We start from the raw sequence: 17,446 nt of genomic DNA, 5'->3' as shown, positions 1-17,446 counted from the left end.
AAAGTCTACAGGTCAACTACCTTCTATTTTGTCGATGGTCGAGTGGTCTAGACGGTTCATATCTATTGCTGGCGATTTGGTGCCTGACTCTGAGGTCGCTGGTTCGAAACCAGAAGTGGTCTCAGCCAGATTTCAGCATTAGAATCTGTGCTTTATTCAGAGAGTGTAATCCTGTTAATGATAATACTGTTACTTAATCCACTTTCTAAAATGACATCTACCTGAGTGTGAAAACCCACCCCTTACAAACAAAGGAAATATTTTCTGTTATACACATAATAAGATAACAACAGGCTGTGTTAGCAATCTTCCTTGTGGATGAATCGTGTCCCCTTCAAACGTTTTTGTTGTAACACGTTTTGTTTTTATTTCTGAATAAAATACAAAACGATTTAATTTTTTTTTCACCAAACATGATATTGAATGTTTAGATATGTACTGTAATATGTACGAATAGACACAAAAACTAGTAAATATTTCTTCTCGTTAATGACATATGTATATTGTCTAATTTATTTTGGATTTATTTATTTATTTATTTATTTATTTATTTGATTGGTGATTTACACCGTACTCAAGAATATTTCGCTTATACGACGGCGGTGGCCAGTATTATGGTGGGTGGAACCTGGCAGAGCCCGGGGGAAGCCCAAGACCATCCGCAGGTTGCAGGCAGACCTTCCCACGTACGGCCGGAGAGGAAGCCAGCATGAACTGGTCTTGAACTCACAGCGACCGCATTGGTGAGAGACTCCTGGATCATTACGCTCCGGTATTGGATTGAGTATTTGGCTTCGCGGTACGATGGCGTTCATTTTAAGTTTTATGACGGACAAATATGCATATCTTCTAGGTGGAATTGGACAAGTGGTCTTAAACGAGCGTTAGCCTACACAAACGGCCACTCGAGCTTATTGCGAGCGAGGTCCTACAAGCAACGAGGGCGGGAAAATCTACAAACTCCCTGCCAAAGGTGGGTTTTGAACCCGCACCTCCGTATCAGCAGCTGGAAGTCACGCAAGTTAGCACTGACCTACAGTATGGGGTAAAGGTTAACGCAAAACTCATTAATATGATGCATGATTCAGCTGAATTTAAAATGGCGATTTGCTTGTAAGTTATAGATCTCAGATGGTGAGTGTGTTTGGCTCGATGCGACTTTGATGCTCTTGTCTGATGGGGTCACGTGTTCGAATCCAACTCTCGCTGATTTGGCATTCCGGTTTCACTCACCCATAAGCTTGTCTACAGCGTTATACACTAAATCAGTAAATAAATAAATAAATATAGTCAACAGAGCTGGTTTTCAGCTTCTGCTTGAGTGCAGTTCAGTTTGTGGCGTAACAATGTTTGTAATTGACGACGGCGACACGGGGATGCTGGCTAATATTAGGATGTACAGAGTTAGTTTTGAAAAATCACAGACATCTAGGTAGTTCAAGAGCACACTATTGTCCAGTTACCCTTTATGTCTAGATTTAATGAATGGGTTTACATTTCTATTTCTGAAATAGGTTGATGTCATTTAACTCCAGATCAAATATGTTTAAATGCCACGGAAAGTGTATACGTTGGACTGCAATTTGGTGCAGATTAAAAATGCATGGCTCTAATAGTTTTCGATTTAAAGGCAATCAAAATCATGTAATTTAATTCTAAGACTACATCTCAAAAAGTTACAAACAAAGACAAAAAAACAAAAACAAAAAAAGCAAAAAAAACAAAAAATCATATTCAAAATCTACTGTCCAAAATACACCGGATTACATCAACGTGATATCAAAAATACACCGGATTATATCAAAGTTATATCTAAAATACACCGGATTACATCAAAGCTATATCAAAAAGCTATAACAAAAACCTATCCGAGGCCCTTTCCCCAAAGTTATTTGTCAGAAAATACCGTAATAAGACAGCCGTGCAGTTTTAATTATAAAACCTTTTTTGTAATTTATGTTTTCATTCTGTGGATTAATAACATTACATATTGCTCATGGCGCTCTTTATATTGAAGGATATCATACGAATGTAATGGGTCCCCTTTTCTAGAAGTTAATTCAATTAATCTAACTGCAAAAATGCACCTGCATTGTTTGTTTTTTAGTTGTTTATGTAACAATCATACTTGTGTCCTTACTGTGTCAATAAAGAGTGTTAGGTAGTGTGTTTATTTTTCCAGCTGGGTGCGGCAGTTTCAGAACTTCGACCGGTTTAGTCTAAAACCGTAGGTCCAAATAATGCTTTTAAACGTATACATCCGCTACAGTATTATCGTTAATAGGGATTGCACTTTTTGAATACAGCACAGATTCTAGCGCTGAAAATTGGCTGATACCACTGTCAGTGTTGGTAGACTAACACTCGACCAACAGGCCTTTCACGAAAATGGAAGGTAGTTGACCACTAGACTTTACAACCGTTAAAACAGCTTCCTTACTAAAGTATCAGAGAGCCAATCAATTGGTCGAATGCCAGCATGGGAAACAGGAAAAATCAAAGCACAAAATATTATTGGACGGTTTACGTCATGTGATCTGATTAAAGGATCTATCAACATGACCGACTTCACGTACCAGCCGGAAAACGAGATTAAAATAGAAACCTCAACATTTAAATAGTGAATTGAAACTATGTAGGCTTATAGATCAGGTCAGGCGAAAACGGAAGATTTGATATGACTGATATGATTTGATATGGCTTGTACGTATGCCCACTGGCAGTGAAAAGTAACTACCAGTGCCTCTGCGTTTTCAATTCTCCAGGCTCACCTATAATGGAGAATTGAGCAATATCACTCAGTGTCTGATCAAGTAAAGAGTGACGAGATAAGCTGGTATGTTATGAGCAGTGTGCGGTCCCCCCCCCCCCGCCCAACCAGGATATTTAACCTGTTAAAAATGTTCGTGAGGCAACGATAAGGTAAAGTTACATGTTAATAATGGCGTCGCGGGCTGTACTTCCTCACTTGGACATTCTTTACGCAAGTCAAAATTTTAAAATGCTATTTTAATAACTGGATTGAGATGACGAACATTTTTAATGATCATAGAGTTGTCTAAACGAAAAAAATTACCAAATGTTCACAGTCTAATATCCATGGAATATAAAATAAGCTTTTAAATCAGATTTAAGATATTGACATATATCAAGAATAATTCTGTGGGATGGGCTCCTTAAATTCAGCGCGTTTAAAAAAGATGAATGAATAAACTTTTATGGCTTAACATCAAATAGAACAAAAAGAAAAGAAAGTAATTAGTAAAAGATTAGAAAGCCTGTTTTACTCCTCCGACAGATTACTCAGCCGTTTTTATCGATGTTAATTTTTGTTGGACACATCTGTTCAGATTTGTCGTAGACTGGGTTAACCCTTATCCCTGTCTGCTCTTCACCGGCTCCGATAGCACAGTTGGTAGAGCGTCCACTTCGGGAGGCGGTAGATCTCGGGTCAATCCCAGTCACACCTAAGACCTTACAAGAAGAAGTTGCAACTTCCTCACTTGGCGTTCAGCATTAAAGGGATAGTGCAACAACTGGTTGACACGTATCAGTATAATGGCTCGGACGGGGCAACTTACTTGCCTTTAATAAGTCGTCTCAGTGAAGCAGCACTAGATAAAAGAGCGATGGAAATCCGTCGCGCAAGAAGAAGGCACATTGCATGCACTCTACAAGTTCAGCTCATGTTGGCTTCCTCTTCAACCGTACGTGGGAAGGTCTTGCAGCAGCCTGCGGATGGTTGTGGATTTCCCCCGGGCTCTGCGCGGATTTCTTCCACCATAATTCCGGCCGCCGTCGTATAAGTGAAATATTCTTGAATAAAGCGTAAAGCACCAATCAAATAAATAAATACTTGCACTCTAATGACTTCTCGTCGTCATATGATTGAAAACGTGTTAAGTACGGTGTTTAACCCCAAGCACGCACTCACTCACTCTTTGCTCTTCAAACTCATGACGAGGGCTATACGTGGTAATGAGGAAACAAATGATTGGGATCTATAGACCTATATGTACATATTAAATCAATAAATTTGAAAAATATGTTGTTGATCTTCTTTAACTAAGTGTGTTTTTTTCCTTTATGAATTTAATCTTTACAATCTATAAATAACATTTATCGGTATTTTACATATAGCTGTCTGGCTCAGGATAATACAGAAACGAAGGAGCAAAAAAAAGAAAAAAAACTTTAAAAAAGTAAGCGTACTACGCGTTCAACATCCAAGTTCAGCGCATGTTTTGTCAAACAACCTAGCTGCCACAGTGCAACAACTCAGAACACTGCTGGTGTAAGACTGCTGTGATCTCAATTCAGAAAGCTTAATCAGCATTTGGATAAACCGACTGATATCTATCCTAATCATAACGTCTACCATGAGCTGTTTCTGAGCATCTTAAACAAAAGTCCATATTCAATTCAAGAAATTTTGAAGATTAAGAGTGCATTAAAAACTAATCCCAGTTATGTTAAAGGAAACCACACATCACAGTAAGAAAGGTGTATTCGTAGAGGCTTGTATTCACACCTGTATTTCCTCTTAACTCACCTGTGTAGAAAGTAATTAACCTCTAGTACATAGGTGTAAATGCACCTATCATGATTTCCCGGTGTGAAGTCATTTTGCGCATGACTGACATACCCTGGGGGGGGGGACCTGATACTACATTCACTTCCGACTTCTGATATACATTAAGGATATATTTTCAGCTATTACTTTGTATACGCATGCGTGGAAAGAGAACGAATAGATTGTTTGCCGATGTCACCACAAAGAGCTTATATATATAGACACATACTTTGTCACTCCATTTTGTGGAGTTTTTGGTGACGTACAATAACTTTTTTGTGGAGACTTAACACGTGATGAGAGGTGTAAACTTAGACGTAAATAACTTCATTGTGGAGACTAACACGTGATGAGAGGTGTAAACTTAGACGTAAAATAACTTTTTTGTGGAGACTAACACCTGATGACAGGTGTAAACTTAGACGTAAATTACTTCTTTGTGGAGACTAACACGTGATGAGAGGTGTAAACTTAGACGTAAAATAACTTTTTTGTGGAGACTAACACGTGATGAGAGGTTTAAACTTAGACGTAAAATAACTTTTTTGTGGAGACTAACACGTGATGAGAGGTGTAAACTTAGACGTAAAATAACTTTTTTGTGGAGACTAACACGTGATGAGAGGTTTAAACTTAGATGTAAAATTACTTCTTTGTGGAGACTAACACGTGATGAGAGGTGTAAACTTAGACGTAAAATAACTTTTTTGTGGAGACTAACACGTGATGAGAGGTGTAAACATAGACGTAAAATAACTTCAATGTCGAGACTAACACGTGATGAGAGGTGTAAACTTAGATGTAAAATAACTTCTTTGTGGAGACTAACACGTGATGAGAGGTGTAATCTTAGATGTAAAATTACTTCTTTGTGGAGACTAACACCTGATGAGAGGTGTAAACTTAGACGTAAAATAACTTTTTTGTGGAGACTAACACGTGATGAGAGGTGTAAACTTAGACGTAAAATAACTTTTTTGTGGAGACTAACACGTGATGAGAGGTGTAAACTTAGATGTAAAATTACTTCTTTGTGGAGACTAACACGTGATGAGAGGTGTAATCTTAGATGTAAAATTACTTCTTTGTGGAGACTAACACGTGATGAGAGGTGTAAACTTAGACGTAAAATAACTTTTTTGTGGAGACTAACACGTGATGAGAGGTGTAAACTTAGACGTAAAATAACTTTTTTGTGGAGACTAACACGTGATGAGAGGTGTAAACTTAGACGTAAAATAACTTTTTTGTGGAGACTAACACGTGATGAGAGGTGTAAACTTAGATGTAAAATTACTTCTTTGTGGAGACTAACACGTGATGAGAGGTGTAATCTTAGATGTAAAATTACTTCTTTGTGGAGACTAACACCTGATGAGAGGTGTAAACTTAGATGTAAAATAACTTCATTGAGGATACTAACACGTGATAAGAGGTGTAAACTTAGATGTAAAATAACTTCATTGTGGAGACTAACACGTGATGAGAGGTTTAACTCTGGCTGTACCATGGTACCAGTGTGCGGATAATATTTTTTAATTTTCCTTTCTTCCTTCTCTGAAGCCACGTGTTTTATATCCTATTTTGTGTGTTCTTTTGTTCGCATTTTCATCCATTATAAGCTATTTTTAGAATACATATGACCTACTACCTGGTATGACTGAGTCCCCTACCCCACCTCCCACTGAAATACTCGTAGAGAAGGTCATATGGTGCACTTAATTGCATCTTAAATTACACCTGATTCTTTCATTTCATTTCTTTGAAACTGACATTCTGAACACGAAGTTATAGACCACATATTTGAAAACCCTTTCATAGCAATTATAACTTCAGTTTCAGATTAGGACGGATTACATCATATTTGTGGACACCCTGTTCTTACTGTTCGGCTGCTTTAGATGACTGGCGTGAAATTATTGTAAATCGAAATCATGCTTTAGAGACAGACCTGCATGTTATCTGATAGACTCGTGTCCACGTGTCAGTCCTATTATACTCACAAAGTGGGCACATTTGAATCTGAGATGCGGGGTATTGCATTACATCAAATGACTTCATAATAAAAGGTCTATGGCGTCTGTGAGGTCCTTATTAGAAGTTAGGAAAGGTCGTGCACCAATATAGCGTTCAGACTGGCTCTGATACGTCATACGTGTGGAGTTGACCACAACGAGAACGGCGTTTTGCGTTCTCGCGTGATGTGTAATTGTAACGCGTGATGACTTTTCGCAAATGTGATTTTCATTCTGGGCTTTGAAATGGTTGCAACAAGAACGATGTTCAAACTCATTTTGCATGGATAATACGAATCAGCTGACATGAGAACGCAGCACTCGGGCTACGCACATGCTTGGATAAAAACGCAGCCCGTTGTTGGGACTCGCATAGCCAAGACACGTCTCTGCATCCCTAATTTATTTACATTATGCAATGCATTACAACATCTTTCTCTTATCTATCCTTTTTTTCGCATTTTTATCTGTTAAATATTAACCTTCGGTGACCTCATGAACACATTTGACATAAATCTGCGTTTTTCTGTCTTTAGTGGTTCATGCGTGAATGGCGCGCTTGATGTCTTTATCGTACATAACCCGTTATTTTTGATACAAGAATAAAATTCTTAAAAAAAAACTGTCCCATTAAGAAAGATAAGTGTCTTTACCTTCTGCCGGTAAATGTTTTTTTTTGTCAGTTTTTAACCCAAATACGTAATGAAAAGTTTTTTTGTTTGGCCTTAAAGGCTATGTTATAATCGACAGTTCGTTTGCTATGTTTCAACAGGTTTCTTCTTCAGCTGAATTTTATGGTCATTTATAAAGTAAGGCTAAACACATACCAGCCATATGTTGGTTCAGCTACATATACATGTAAGCTATTTATTTATTTATTTATTTATTTATTTATTTATTTATTTATTCTTAACAAACTTATAGTATACTGGGTGGGGGAAGCCGGGGTAAACCGTTCGGGATAAACCACCGACATTTCGCAATTTATTGACTATCTTTTCTGCGTAAAACGTACAGTAATGTACACCGTGGTAGTGAACGATAACAGCGGAGATTCAAGTTATGTGAAAAATATTAGGCAACCTTTGCTGACATTAAATTACCGACCGCGTTCAGAGGCACAAATGATACCCATGACCTTTAGAAACTTCTCAAGGTCACAAACGTTCAGCTCCTCAGTTTTCTCCATCGCTTCACTGCTTTAAATAACTTTTTGGAAACTTTTTCAGGCGCCCTGGTGAGAGTAGGCTAAATGTGACCCCGCAATAGTTAACTTATATTTGTGACAGGTTGATTCAGTAGGACAATTTTTACCGTTAGCGATAGAAGAGTTCTAACTCGAAACTCCCAAAATTACAGTGAAGATTGGACTGTGCTAACGGTCACATGAGCGCTTTTGCCCATTTTTTGGGAGCAGAGGAATCTACAAACTTCTTTTCCACGACCAGGTTTGAACCCGCACCTAGAGTGTCCACGCGATTCAAAGGCAATCGTTTGAACCACTCAGTCAGGACATGTTCTACAGACTTCATATAAAACGGAGAATTAGAACTTCATTTACATATACGCAGAGAACAAACAATTAACTCTGCATTTTTCAGGAATGACTATCAAATTTAGCCGGATGCTCAAGCAGATAACATCATAGCAAATTGATTGAAATGCAAATGTTTAGCGAATTCGTTTTTTTTTCATTCGTTGCCGAAGGAAGCATATACATATAGGGTGAAAGGTTTCACCAAGCATTCTATCGCTCTTTTATAACGTTCTATTGTATTTTTACCCAATTGTTGACAGAACACAGGGATCCAGATTAGTCTGTATCCGGTTCATGACTTCATATCATTCTAGCTGAATATTGCAGAAATGGTCGTTGGCAAAACACTGTCGCCCCCAACTCAAATCACATATCTAAGATAGCCTCTTTTTTGTAGAAAAGAAAAATTTGTCTAGAGATATATGTGCGAATCGTTATCTTGTAAATGCCGTTATGATCATATATCAAGGTTCAAAGGTCAAAGTGTTATTCCCATGTGAGAGCATCAACGGTGAGATGTCGTCTGTGATAGGCCACATATCTCTAAGTATACAGTCCAACTTTGAAGAGTGAATAGAAAATATATAAATATTTAATTAGTCGAAAATCTCTGCTGGACAATCACGATGTAGATTCACCGGGTTATCAGTGAGATCGGTGTTTGCGCGAAAGGTGGTAAGACGGCTATCTCCACTAAGGGAGATAACCTCATCAGTGGTATCAATCCGTTGACTTATCTCCAATCCGGCGTGTTAAATGAAGCTAAAAACAGCTGATAGTTAATAAAATCTTAATTGGTCTGCGGTATGATCTATGCAGAAGCACTATGAAGATGAGAAACGCACTCACCCACAGGGTGAGAGAGTGTAAGCAGACTTCCAATGAGTTCTCTTATGGGCCATCAGCCAATATGATAAACCTGAAGCTTCAAACACTTCTTGACAAAATAGCTTCTTTTGCCGTAGGTTGTTCAATTAACACTTGTGAACTAAACAAATTAATACGTGTCAGCGTTTGGCACATTTTATTTTTATATTTGTTTAATTACGCACAAATTACAGCATTTTAAAAATCTGTCATCAATAGGACATTTAATAAAAGCACACATATACATGTAATAAATCTAGAGATGCTACAGACGATATTCTTATGGCGAAAGATAAAAGCGAGTGATGAAGTGACAAATGGTAGATGGGACCAACGATGCTCTCAGTGTTTTTCATATCCCAGTATTTAGTCAATGTGCAGAAACATATTACTTGTACAGTAGAGATCTTAAGTTAGAAGTTACAAGTTGTAAAATAAATTTTTAAAAATCTTAAAAATCATTTAAGGCAGGTATAGACGTAACAAACCGTCATCACCTCCAATAATTTGAAAAATAAAGACCCTTACCACTGTAGCGAATATAATCTTCCCAAAAATTAATGGCATGTAATCGAGGAAATAAAGGAAAACAAGGAAACAAGGAATTTTGTCCTTGTTTATCGATACGCCCTTCCAAAAGAGGCACAACTGTGTTTCTCTATACCCCCTGCATGAATGCGTGTAACGAACATGGTCAGCTTTATAGATGAGTATAGTATTCACGAATGATGACATGGGTATACGTTTTTTTTTATTAACGTGCTTACGAAGCCATATTCAGAAAACAACTATGAGTATTCAGATTATAGATTTACCTCAACATGAACATACACGTACTCGTAAGCAACTAATGATTAAATGTTAGATAAATGTCAAGCTACATATAAAGGAAACACAGAAGGGTTAGCGAAAAAAAAAACCCCAAAACCCAAGGCCATTCTTGTATTTCAAGGAAAAAATAAAATGGCGTCACATTTGATCAAGGCAATAACCGATGTGTATGTATAAGATTAGTCCAAATGAGTCAGCTTGCGGGTTCAATGAAAAATAGCTGAAAGTTGCCATCACAGTCAAACGCCATACATGGCGCCCTTGGTATTCACATTTTTTCCCAATTTTACAGGGAAAAATCATTAACTACCTTAAATGAAAACTAGTTATTTCTGGTAGAACTTGAACATGCAGGTCTACTGCAAATGAATTTTTTTGTTTCATTTGAGGTACTGTCTTCATTGAACTTTGCTTCATACTAAGGCATGTGTTTTTTCTGTCCATGTACATACAGGCTATAACTAATTTAATACGATTAATATATGCTCTGTTTAACATGTTCAAAAGCAAAAGAATTTTAGATTATCTTTGCGCTTTTTGTGGCCTTATTTCGTCGCATAAAACACCAAGGCTTAGCTTAAATACAGAATGACTTTGAATGACATGATCACGGCTGATTTACTGCAAGCTTCTGCACCAATTCACAACAATAGTTAAGAAGTCGGGTTCAGCTGGACTGTTTTGTGGGAGTTTTTTGTCAGCCATCTACGGCCTGAACAAGTAAACGTTCTACTTGTCGCGGCTAAACCTTCGAGGCGGGACTGTACCTTGCAATGTACGAAACCGGTTCCTACCCCACTAAATGTGACCGCCGTGACTGGTGAAAAATTCTTAAGATGACCACCAATAAATATTCGTCCAAAACAGCGTTACTCATTTTCCCTTATTCTTAGAGTTCAGTTTATCCTATAAATGTGTTTTGAGGTTTTGTTAATAATTTTTATGATACCTTTCTTGAAAAATGTACCCTCCAACCCCAAAAGGAATATTATATAATATAAGAGAGGGGCTAGAGATTACACCTCCTAGGCCTGATTCTCGTGAAGTCTCGCGGGAGGGTTGAATTCCTCGTCCATTCCAAACTCAGATGACATACGTCACGATATTATTATTAGTAGTAATAATATTAGGCTCATTTGCCTCTCAGAATGCAGTTTTGGCGACTTTTAGGGCAAATATAGCGAACAACTAAATAACAGAATGTGTCTTTATTTGACCATAGATGGTTTCGGTGTTTGATCGGAAATGAAGCCAGGCACTTTGATTGATGCATTGATTGATTGATTGATAATTAAGAATATTTCACTAACACAACAACATTTACGATTGGAGGAGCGATCCACTAGCTCGCAAATAACAAAATTTGCAAAGATTGTAAAAGCAGAACAGCGACATTATGATAGATGACAAACGGTCACACGTAACCTGTGAAATACGGCCTCTGGTCAATTTACCTCAGTCAGGGTTTTATTTAAGTTCCTGTAAATGCATAAATAGCAGCAGTTTACGCTTCCCCTAGCACCACGGCTTAAGCAGAATTATGTTAAAAAAGACAGTGATGTTACCTGCAATGTATTAGACGCCACTGGTCTAGAATTACTCAAAATGCTGTGTTGTCATCACATATAACATACAATCACATTAAAACAATACAGAGCAAGTAGAAGGAGATTTTTACATTCGCCCAAAGCATAAAATACTGTGACTTGGAACGCTGATAAATTTTTGATCCCCAGTTTGATATATAAAAAAAAAAGAAACACATAACAATATATCGCCCATTAATGAGGTTCTCGTTGTAGGCCTATATGCAAATTCTGTTTGAACAATAAAGAAAACCTCATGATCGGCGTGTATCAGCATCACACTTTAGACATGATTGCACTTGTTAACGGCATATTTACGTGAGTAGCAAAATAGAATTTGGTATTTCCATTTCTGATGCAAAAAAAACTATCACACGTGCATAAGAAAGATGTTGTTGTTGGTAATTTTCGTTCACGCACGAGTTTACAAAACTACATCATAATAACACTTCTATGATGGATCTATCTACCTTTAGGCTAATATAACCTTAACACTTACCTATGCTACTTACGATAGAGCCCTTCTCACCATCCTTACTCAAGCATGTCGTTTGAATTCTAGGCTACTAATCTTCTTTTCCCAGCCCATCAATCAGTATCACAGTATCTAAATGTATATATACTTATTTATTTATTTGGTGTTTTACGCCGTACTCAAGAATATTTCACTTATTCGAGGGCGGGCAGCACTATGGTGGGTGGAAAACCTTGCAGAACCCGGCGGAAACCCATAACCATCCGCAGGTTTCTAAATATATATACCGATATTCATGCTGACTGCCTCTCCGGCCGTACGTGGGAAGGTCTCCCAGCAACCTGCGGATGGTCGTGGGTTTCCCCCGGGCTGTGCCAATTTCCTCCCACCATAATGGTGGCCGCCGTCTTATAAGTGAAATATTTTTGAGTTCGGCGTAAAACACCAATCAAATAAATAAGTAAATAAATATACCGATATTTAAAATATAAGGGACAGTTTATAAAACTTCTTACATGAAATACATACAAGAATGTCCGTGAATTTACATCGAAGCAGCCGGGGTTACAGTTCTCATTTGGGTTTTGACGACTGATTTTTTTCACCTTTTTACATGTTTTTTCTGGAAAGTTTCTCTTCAAATCGTTCTGTTTCATGTTAATATGGCTATATTGTGTAGAAACTTCACAGTTTGGAAGGCATCTAGCCACATACACGCAGACGTCTTTTACAGGTATACTCAGCTGGACTGGATAATATGACATAGAGGTAACAAGGAGCTTGGCGTTAGCGAAGTACAAATACATCCTGTGAGCTTTGATGAAAATAAAAGAGCTATATGTACGTGGAGACCATAGCTGAATCACCCTGTTAAGACCATGTAGTGTAATGAGTTCACGACTTTATGACTTACAGATGTCCCAAGTGATCCATTGTCAGGCACTTCAAAAACACAGAAATCTCAGATGACCTGGGGTATGGCTTGTGATGAAAACAATCAAGGATAAATTTATCAACACTGGGCCTATTCGAGATCGAACAATGGCATCCGTTAATTCTCTGCACACGTGAACATTTTTCACTGCACGGTTATAAATGAGGAATCTTTTCCGCCTGAAGTAAATCAGGTCCAAACTGTGTAGCCTTTGCGATGACATTTTTGTGAGCAATCTGGTTAAATTGTACTCAGGTATTACAAGAAAGTAATGGTCTGCTCAGCTTGGACCCGAGTCTCCATTGTTCACGAACAGATACCCCATTGAACTGGTTGTTTGGGACTAGAGGTTACATCTCCAGGGCCTAAATCTCGTGATGTCTCGAAGACGTGTTGGATTCCTCATCCATTCCAGACTCTGATGGTACGTCACGATGTAAACTTCTTCCATCTCGTTCAATCGGGAGATGAACTCCTCCATGGCGTCCATTCGGAAAGGAAAAGAACTTAACCAAGCCGAATGCATGTTGATGTATAAAGGTGCTCGAGCTCCGTTGTAATTCATGACGAAGTTTTTCCACAGAAGTTCAAACGTTTCCTCTCTAGTGCGAGGCGGACGGAAGCAGGTATCGATGTACGTACAGACGTAACGGTCATCCAGGTCGTTGAGGGCGATGATAGGTATCTCCCAGAAGCCGGGATAACGTTCCCGGGGGCAGGGATTGTTCTCACAGGCCAAGTTAAAACCAAAGTCTAAGGTGAAAGGCCACTGCTGAGGGGTGTGACCTGTGGTGAATCGACCCTTGTAGGTAGAATCGTAATCCAGTTTATTCTCCTTCAGGATTTGGAACATCAAGTCGCCAGCGGGCTCCAGAAAAGGGCTGCGGTAACCATGGATATCACGTTCACGCACGCGCCCTAGGGTGCAGATGTTTTCTTTCTGTTGGTGGACCTCAAATCTGAGATCCTGCTCCGAGATCGTTCTCCAGAAGTCTGTGGGCACCCGGTGGGTGACGCTGTGCACAGCGATCTCCATACCGCGCTTGTAGAGATCATTCACCATATTGTAATTCGTCCATCTATGCGACACGAACAGCGTCATGGCAATAGGACAGCCGTTCGGGTTGCGCTTGGTCCTTGGGAAACAAGGTGCGGTAAATATCGTAGTTCAAGATGTTGACGGCGTCGTCAAAAGCGAACATGACCAGCTGAGGAATCTCCGTGGCGTTAAAACCCCCCGGAATCCGATTGTCCGGCGTCCCTCTGCGGGCACTACAAAAACAGTTAGGTAATTTGCAGTTCTCGCCCCTGCACGCATTGCCCTTGGACGCCGATTCCGGCAAGCATCAGAGTCAGGAGGAGATAGAAAATGCTTTCAGCCATTTGGACGTGGGAACCAGGCAGACGTCTTTGGTTCGATGGATTCGTTACTAGAGAGAGCTTTCAGTTAAATGACAAATAACAGGACTGGAAGCTAGAGTTATTACCGTTATCACCCGTTGTCTTATCACATACCTGACATTTCAATGAAACTATAACTTTTATATCAGCTCTTCTAAATTAACTGCCTTTGTTTGCTTTTGCTGGTGCCTTGGATATCTGTCCACAGGGCTTCCGTTTGACCGTTCGCCCTGTCTGTCACACACATGCACACACCCACACTTCACATCTGTATGTCTCTCTCTCTCTGTCTCTCGCTGAAGCCCGTCGCCTCGCCTGTGTATTCGTTAATTACTCCTGACATTATGTCATAAGGGTTTTTGGAACGGTGGCTATTTGTGGCATTCACACGACTTGCTGAAAAGAGTCAAAACCGCACAATTTTAGGACTTACAGTTCTTCCGCCGTGAATGTCCGCAAGCGTCTCAGCCACTTGTGCCAGTGGGTAAGTTATGACTGGGAGAGAAAAGGCGAACGCGTACATGTGAAGGAGGAGTGGGGGGAAGGGGAGGGGTGGGGGCGAAGGTGTTATGGGAGATGTGATGCATCACTTCTCTCAGCTCGCTTACATACATGTAGGGACCCCACAGGGGACATATGCGATCTTTGTACCCGTGCAAGTTTTGTGCACTATATACCATATCTCCCTACCTACAGGAAGGCACAACTATTAATGTGAATGTATCTTAAATGTGACAACACAGCAGTTTTAGTAATTCCAGACCAGTGACGTCTAATAAGCTGCAATTAACATCACTGCATATGTTTTTACCTAATTCTACTTAAACCATGGTGTTATGGGGCGTGTAAATTGCTACATCAACAGTTAAAATAAAATCCTGTCTGAAGTAAACTGGACATGAGACTGTGTTCCACCGGTTACGTGTGACCATTTGCCAGTTATGATACTGTCGTCGCTGATCTCTATGCTGTACGTCTTTAGTTATATTTCAAGTACTTTCATTGGGTCTCGTGTAATTTCGTTAATTAATAGCGATTACAAAAGAAGATTGCGAAGATGAAAATGAGAATGAAGTTTTTGATGATGGTGATTATCGTGATGATGATGATGATGATGATGATGATGATGATGATGATGATGATGATGATGATGATGGTGGTGGTGGTGATGATGGTGGTGGTGGTGGTGGTGGTGGTGGTGGTGATGGTGATGATGCTGATGATGGTGGTGGTGATGCTCATGATGCTGATAAACTGCGTGACATTTGGAACAACAAAAATTACGAAATAAAACTTTTGTTATCACACTGTACATTGTGAAACAACAGTATTGAAGCTATCACAGCAAAATAGCAACAGATAAACAGAAAACGATAGTTAATACCTCATCTAATTTAGGAAACGTGTAAAACCCCCAAAATGTGTTTTAATTTCTTAAATTACATTTAAACAGGTCGTCCGCAAATCGCGGAATAAAACTGTGCTCAGTCCTTGAGCTTTGTTTCCTCCACCGTGTAAATTAGATATTCTTAATTAGGCCGTTAAACACCAATAAAAAATAAATGAAAGAATATGTACTCATCTTGAATAGATCTTTGAACAGCTTTAGTTACCTGCATAAGAAACGAACACTTTCTCGCACTCGCTGCACGGATGTTCCATTGTCAAAAAGAGAGGCAAGAAAAAAAATGATAATTTAGTGGATACCTATTTCTCATTCATATCTGTATTTCATTGTACGCATTTCCCTGGCGTCATATATTCCTGGCCGTGGTCTCGTATCCTTCTCTCCATTACCTTACATTATGCTTAGAATAAAAGCCATTCACTGTTACCGTTACGCTTCAAGAAAAAAATACAACACACCACATCTTTTTTTTCTAAGTAGTACAACTAAACTCGACTGGCCAGATATGCACTGGTGACTTTATTGTTGCTAACAAAAAGCTAATTTTATGCATACGCTTTATATGGCCCAACTGTTTGTATGTCTTTGACCTCCCGTCAGATAATATAGTCTGCGAACTAAATAGTTGTCATATACATTTTATGTCGTGCTCTATTTCATGGTTTTATTCATTTTATAACACACCAATCTCAGAAGTATAATTACATAAACGATAACTAATATTTCATTCTTGACCAGTTTCTTGACAAGTTTCACCAATCTCCGACAACAAAAAATTTTAATGGGATGCTTGTTATGGTGCAATGGCAACTGCAATCCAAGCAAAACTGAACACTGGTCTCTAACAATGAATTAGGTACTACCAGAGGCTGTATTCCAATCCATTTCAGAGTGTAATCCGAGCGTGGCGTTCTCTACTCAGCTGATTCGAATGTACATGCGCAGAGAGGGCACTTTATTTGAATGCCGTTTTTGTTGCATTCTGTGAGATCTTGCTTTACACTTTGGTATTTAAAACCCCATTCTAATAAGTTTGTCTAAAACATAGTCTATGAAGCTTAGGCCCATATTACCCCCTAATAAACACCATCTAATGAATCAACCAATCAATCAATCAATCAGCAGTTTTAAATAAATGCAATAAACATTCAAGTCATGATATTATGTGAGTGGGTTTACACTTATTTAAAATCAGCCGTGAATCTGATCGCCGTCGAATAGGTTACAGGTCTTTAAACGCCGATGCGGTCGCTGTGAGTTCAAGTCCAGCTCATTCTGGCTTCTTCTCCGGCCGCACGTGGGAAGGTCTGCAAGCAACCTGCGGATTGTCGTGGGTTTCGCCCGGGCTCTGCCCGGTTTCCTCCCACCATAATGCTGGCCACCGTCGAAGTAAGTGAAGTATTCTTGAGTACGGCGTAAAACACCAATCAAATAAATAAATAAATTTAAAACGCCGAGAAACATTGTTATCTAATACATAAATAACGAACGTAACAACGGCCATTGGCTTAAAAATATAACGCATCAGCTGAAAGATTTTCATCGGTTGTGCTGTAGTATTTAAGGAAATAGCTAAAGGCTTTGCATGCAGTCATGCGTGCATACAATAGAAAGTCATAAAGGGCATAGAAGCATAAACATTCGGGCGGATTATGTCTAGTTTATCGCTGAGTAAATTGTGTATTAAAATAAACTGGAGTATTTTTATAAATTATGTGCGGAGTATTAGATTTCAGGTCCGCTTCATTTTTCCCAGCTGCGCTTTCAAAATACAAATGTATTTTTTATTTATTTATTTGATTGGTGTTTGACGCTGTAC

The sequence above is a fragment of the Liolophura sinensis genome, chromosome 3, assembly GCF_032854445.1.
Source record: "Liolophura sinensis isolate JHLJ2023 chromosome 3, CUHK_Ljap_v2, whole genome shotgun sequence".
NCBI lineage: Eukaryota > Metazoa > Mollusca > Polyplacophora > Chitonida > Chitonidae > Liolophura > Liolophura sinensis.
This window is presented reverse-complemented; position numbering follows the sequence as displayed.